The sequence below is a fragment of the Hibiscus syriacus genome, unplaced genomic scaffold, assembly GCF_006381635.1.
Source record: "Hibiscus syriacus cultivar Baekdansim isolate YM2019G1 unplaced genomic scaffold, ASM638163v2 tig00112609_pilon, whole genome shotgun sequence".
Lineage (NCBI taxonomy): Eukaryota > Viridiplantae > Streptophyta > Magnoliopsida > Malvales > Malvaceae > Hibiscus > Hibiscus syriacus.
In genome coordinates, this window is record NW_024063367.1 from 370,315 (window position 1) to 377,424 (window position 7,110).

Below are 7,110 nucleotides of genomic sequence, written 5' to 3' on the forward strand. Positions count from 1 at the left end.
CATTAGGGTATTTGTCATTACCTATGGGGGAACTCAAATTCGTATACCTTAAACACTTCTGATAGTAGGTATACGGAATCCAAAAAATGGTTATAGTCTTGACGGGTATACGAGCAAGCTGCTATCACATGAGAGCATAGATATTTCAGATCTTGTAAAAACCCACAGTCGCACCATCTATCCCGTAGATTTACTCTTAACGAGTTAGCTTCAATCCCTTGAAGAGGTCGCAACATCACTATGACACAAAATAATTCATGCGTTCTAGAGAAGCTTGTTATAGACATTCCATGTTTGAGCTTATCCCCCGAGCTTCGCAAAAAGTGCCCCCAAACAAAAATATGTCATTTTTACCAAAGCCTCTACAGGTAAGTGACGTGCCCCCTTTAAGGTCGAATTGATTGCCTCAACCAAGTTGGTCGTCATGTGTCCATATTGATATCCAACATCATATGCATTTGTCCACATTTCTTTACTGATAAGGCTGATTAATAGTATCCTTCCCCTTCTTCACCCATAAATCTTGAAGTATGGATTCAAATGTTTGAGGTAGTAGTACGTAATATGAGCATAAAATGTAGAACTGACTAAATTTTATTCTATTAAAAAATGAAAATGATTGAAAGAAAAAAAACTACAGGAGTTTCACTTACCCATGCGCACAAGTAATTGATGCTCATCATTCTTCTTGAACTTTTTATGGTAGTTTGCAGTAATGTGTCGGATATAGTACCTATGTTGGACGAAGGGTGGTTGCCACATCGGACCCAAAGACTCCATTGTTGCTTTGATCCCAGCTCCGTGATCTGAAATGACACAGATGTTTTCCCTCGTGATAACATGTGAACGTAAGTTTCGGAGGATAAAAGCCCAAGAATTTGTATCTTTTTCTTCAACAAGGGCAAAAGCAATTGGAAGAATGTTGCGATTATCATCTTGGACAACTGCCAATAGTAAAACTTTCTTGTATTTTCCATACAAGAAAGTCTCGTCGATCTATGTTGCGATTATCATCTTGGACAACTGCCAATAGTAAAACTTTCTTGTATTTTCCATACAAGAAAGTCTCGTCGATCTGGACCATAGGCTTGCAGTATTTCACAATATTAATGCACTGTGGATAAGTCCAAAAAACTCGATAGAATTGACATCGATCGTGAAGAACTCGATCATTATGGTATGCATGGCAAGTTTCGAAGTCCACAATTATCTCAGGATTCAACCTCCGTACAACCCTAAACCAACTTGAAAGTTCATTGTAAGATGCATCTCATTCGCCGTGAAGTTTTTTAATCGCAATCTGCTTTGCCAACCATGCTTTTTTGTATGAGACGAAATACTCATACTGCAATTGTATAACTGAAATCAACACAACAATAGCTATATGGGAGCTTGCTTTACCATGGGCATGATGGCTTGGCAGATCACTTCAGAGTCCAATTTGGGATGATATTGGTTGATCCCTCTAGCACATCATGCGTGGGGACCATTGCATACCATTAGTTCCCATCTATTGTTTTTTCTCTTCCTCTTCGATACACTAATCATCCAATTGCATCCGTTTTCATGTCGGACACAGTGGCAGACATACTTTTCTGGCTTAGAGCAGTCAACTCTGGACTGAACAAAATTATGGATATTGTATTTTTTTATAGCCATCATCGCTTCTTCTTTGCTTGAAAACTCCATGCCTAAATATAACTCACCATTAATTATTAATGAGTTAAATCCATAGTCACCGAGATTAGGCATATCCGCAAATTCTGGTCCGTATATTGCACCATAGTAAGCTTCATATATGTGTGCTGGAGGTTTAGTTTGTGCCACATTTGTGGGAACTTTATCTACATCATCATCATCATCATTATCAGATTTGAACTGCGGTGATTCTAAGTGAACGAATAGTCCAGTCTCAGGACCATCCGTACCTGGCTCATAAAGCGGTTCTTCTGGTGGAGATGAGGGTTCCTCCATGCTCTCCACATTTAGATCAAAGAACCTACTACTTCTATGCCTTCCCTTTAACTAGAAGGCATCTCGACATTGAGATCGAAAAAGCTCGCAGTAAAATGCCTCCCCCTGGAGCTTGAAGCTATCATGTCAAATGGAAACTGCGCAGATTGTTGAGTCGATGGCATCTCCATATTTAGGTCAAAAAATTGGCAGATGAATGCATTCCCCTGGAATTGGACGCGATGTTGCTATATGGATTATTCGTGGACCCACCTCAGTACAGATCGTAAGGAGTTGTTGATGAATGTTTCCCCATTGAAGTTGATGGGATGGCACCTTGATGCAGATTTCCCATTATGACATTAAAATCATTACACATTATTGTAGTTGGGGTGTCAACTTGACCAGCTTGTTCAGCCAGCCCAACGTGGGAGCTTAATGATAGACCCCAAATAGCACGCACTTCAATAAACTTTGCATACATCTCCGTATCGGAGTTTGAATAATGATTTTAAGAATCAACCATCATTTCAACATCATCATTGTTCGATAGTTCGAACGCTGTATAAGTTAAAGGAAATAATGATGTTGGAAATCTGTACTGAAGTGACGACATTCTTCTAGTACTGTAATATCCCAAAAACCAGGTTAGTGACTAAAATGGAAGTTTTTGAAATTTGACGATCAAATTATAAAAATTAGAAAGTTTAAGGACTTAATGGGGAATTTTATTTAAAAGGATTTATTGGTAGATATGAAAAGGATTGAAGGGTAAAATGGTCATTTGACTATCAAGATAATTATTTGAAATGGGGTTATATTAAGCACACGTGGAAGTAAAGAATAGGCAAAGTCCAGTTTCCAGAGTTCTCTTCTTTTCCTTTCTTCCTTCATACGTGAGAGCCAAGCAAAGGTGAGTCCTCTTGTTAGTTAATTTCTTTCTAAATTTAAGGTTGGTTTAGATCATTAGATGATAATTAAGCTTAAGGAAGCTTAATTTGTCTCAAAACAATAAGAATAAGAGAATAGAAGGGATTAAAGAAAAGGGTAAAATGGTCATTTGACTATCAAGATAATTATTTGAAATGGGGTTATATTAAGCACACGTGGAAGTAGAATAGGCAAAGTCCAGTTTCCAGAGTTCTCTTCTTTTCCTTTCTTCCTTCATACGTGAGAGCCAAGCAAAGGTGAGTCCTCTTGTTAGTTAATTTCTTTCTAAATTTAAGGTTGGTTTATGATCATTAGATGATAATTAAGCTTAAGGAAAGCTTAATTTGTCTCAAAACAATAAGAAGAAGAGAATATAAGGGATTAAAGAAAAGAGGGGGATAAGTGGAATTTTGAATAAGGGTGTATAAATGAATTTAAAAGTTGAATTTGACTTGTCATAGGTGTAAATAAGAAGTTATAAGTGTTAGAACAAAGTTTGGATTATATGGAAAATTTAGTGAGATTCTTAGTTTTAAGAATTTGGATGATATATGGAAGATAATAAGGTGTTGGAATAATAGAAGTTAGTTAAAGTGTTTATAGTTGAGTTTGGTAGTATAAAAAGGTCTTTATATATGGAAATTGGGTGAAGTGTTGATAATTTTTGGTGAAAAGAGCCTATTCTGAGCAACGGGTACCGATACCCTATGAATGGGCACCGATACCCTAAGACCAATTCAGATGAACATCTTTATGAGGTATCGATACCTAAGGGAGGGGTATCGATACCATAGGTACCAATACCATCAGTCATGTATCGATACCTGTAAACATCGAATTTAATATGTGTACAGATACCCCGTAATGTATCGATACCCTTCTAAAGGGAAGTATCAGTACCACACATAGGGGTACCGATACCACTTAAGGGAAAAATGGGAAAGTTTGTTCATCAAATAGTTAAGAATCGAGTTATAATGTTTAGGCTTCTGATAATTGTCTTGGAAATTACATTTATGTAGATATTGAGCCTAAACGAGTTTTGAAACAATTGGAAAGTAAGGTCGATCGAGGGAAAGACAAAGAGATATAGGTGAGTGCATACTATTAGAATATATGTATTTCTACATGGAAATTAGGCTTGTGATAAGTCTTTTTTCGATATGTTGAATATATGATAGCATGAGTCAAAGCATGATTAAAATTGTGTACTATGTGAATATGATGGCTTGCTTGTATTACATGTTATGTGATATGCATTGTGTGATATGTATTATATGATAATGATCTATAAAATAATACAAGAATGTTATCTGAGATACTTGATAATAAGTTATAAGATTATATGCATATGTAATATAAGATATAATATGAGAAAATAGGGGTTTATATGTATATGAGAAGATATAAGAACAAGAAATAAGTCATGTATAATTGTGAAAATGAGATATTAAAATATATGAAAATATTATATGTGTTATGTGAAAATATTATATGTGTTATGTGAAAATATGAAATAAGAGATAAGATAAGGACATAAGGAATGATATAAGCTATGCGACATATGAATATGAGATCATATGAAAAATGATATGAACTATCATGAATGCCCATGTTATGTGATATGAGAGTTAGGGGTATAGTTGGTATGCCAAGAGTCGAGGGTTACATAGATCCTTCGGGATATAGACACAGGTCCTTTGGGACATATTCATAGGTACTTCGGGACATATTTCACATGCCACTCAGTGAACCTTATACGAGATGTGGTGATAGCATATGTACACAATCTCAATGTACTCACATACCTTAAGTTCTCAGTAATGTACATGGGCTAATCAAAGATAACATAAATAAACTTGATATGATAATGTGTTGGGTTTTGTGCGAAGTGGTATATGTAATATATGATGTGCATGCATATAGTTGTCATATGAATAATTATATGATATTTTAATTAAGTTAATAAATGAAATATGTTACAGAAACATATATAATGATATGTAAATATTTGGTTAACAATGTTAGGTACAAGAGGTCATAACAAAGAAATATGATTGTTAATCATACGAATAATGATAATAATAAGAATAAGAATAATGAAAGGATATGTATATGTATGTGTTTATTTTTTGATGCATAATGCATTCTATAGTTTATGAGGATTATATGAAATGTGCATAATAGGAACTTGAACTAGTAATAATACGTTCATTTATGCCTCACTAAGTTATCAACTTAGCGTGTGACTGTTTCACACGTAGGTTTCAAGAAGCAAGAAGAGGAGCAAAGCAATGATATGCAAGGCAAGACAGGTCAGCTTCTCTTTCCCGATTATCAGATCAGAAAAGTCTTTTATTAATATGTATTTTGTTATCTGAAACTGTAGTTGGCATGTAAGATAAATGATTTGAATTGTATATGCTCTGATAAGTTTGTAAACTTTTATTTTGAAATAATATGAAGTTTTCTTTTAACGGGAAATTTTCATTATTTTGAACACGTAAAGGTTTTGAAAGTTGATGTGACACCTTGGACTCGGATCTGGGTTGGATACGGGTTGAGGGTGTTATAAATACTTCCAACATGAGAGGATTGTCGGGTGATATTTACGGGTTGAAAGGTTTATTGTGTGATTTTTCGGGTTGAGAGGATTGTTGTGAATGTTTACACGTTGAGAGAGTATTTATATATAACACCCCAACCCGTATCCAACCCGAATACGAGTATGAGAAGTTACATTAAATTTTAAAACAATATTATTACAAAATATCAAAACATTTGAACTTATATTAAGAAAATACGATCATATATTGGTCAATTGTATTTGTTATAAAATCTTGAGGCAAAAACATATTTATGAACAGTAAAATACGGTATGAAAAGTACCGTATGAACAGTAAAGAACAAATACTGTGAACAGTACCGAATGTTAAAATTTTCCAGATTGTCATAGGGGAACCGATTCCCCTGCTACAAGGAACCGATACCCTGCTACATTACTGCTAGAGTACTGCTACAGTACTTCCGTAAAACAGATATAAACTCTTAAAATTTAAAACGTTCATCTCTATACATTTCTCATTTACAAAAAAATACGTTTAAAACATTACAAAACTTGTTCAGAGCGTATCCAGTATAAATCCTTTATTTATTACATGCCAACTAAATTCTTTCTAATAAAATACATGTAATTCAATCTACATTTCTGATCTAATCTTTGGTAAGGAGAACTGACATGTCTTGTTCCTCTTTATTTCTCTTTTCGCTTTCCAAACCTACATGTGAAACAATTACACGCTAAGTCGATGACTTAGTGAGGCATATAAGAATATAATGGAAACCATAAAACATTTCAGCTAAGTCGATGACTTAGTGAGGCATATAAGAATATAATGGAAACCATAAAACATTTCATAAAGAAATACACTTAACATCATATAATTCATATCAAATGCATGAACATTTATTACGATCATATCATATGAAAATATATATGATTTCTGTAACATATACCCACATGCACATATATCCTTATCAACACGTTTAACATTTCATATTCATTATTATTAATCCTTATAATTTGACACCCTTATACATAACGTATCATGCATTAACCAAGCAAAACACCATTACATAAATCCTGTTATCTATTCCATATAACAATTCACATATACATATAATATTCAGTATACTTAATAAATTTCTTTGTTAGCCCATGTACACTGTTGAGAACTGAAGGTATGTGAGTACATTAAAGTTGTGCACTAATGATGTCACCACAGCTCATATAAGCCCCACTGAATGGCATATGAAATTTGTCCCGAAGGACCTATATATTTGTCCCGAATGACCACTGTATATGTCTCGAAAGACCGCGTAGACCCTCGACTCTTGGCAAGCCAATTATACCTTTAGCTCTCGCATTATATAACATGGGCATTATCATTTATACATTTCATATCACTTGTTCTTTCTCTTCTATCACATACCACATGTATGTGTAACCATATATTTCATATCATATCACATGTACACAAGTGCATGTATTCACGTTGATAGTTTCATATGGCTTATATCATTTCTCATTTGTTCATGTAAACTCACATGTCATATCATGTAACATATATCTCATCAGATAACATGTATTTCTCAAGTATTTTCCATGTTACATATACATATTCTCATATATCTAATTTCATACATATATCATTTATGCATACCTTT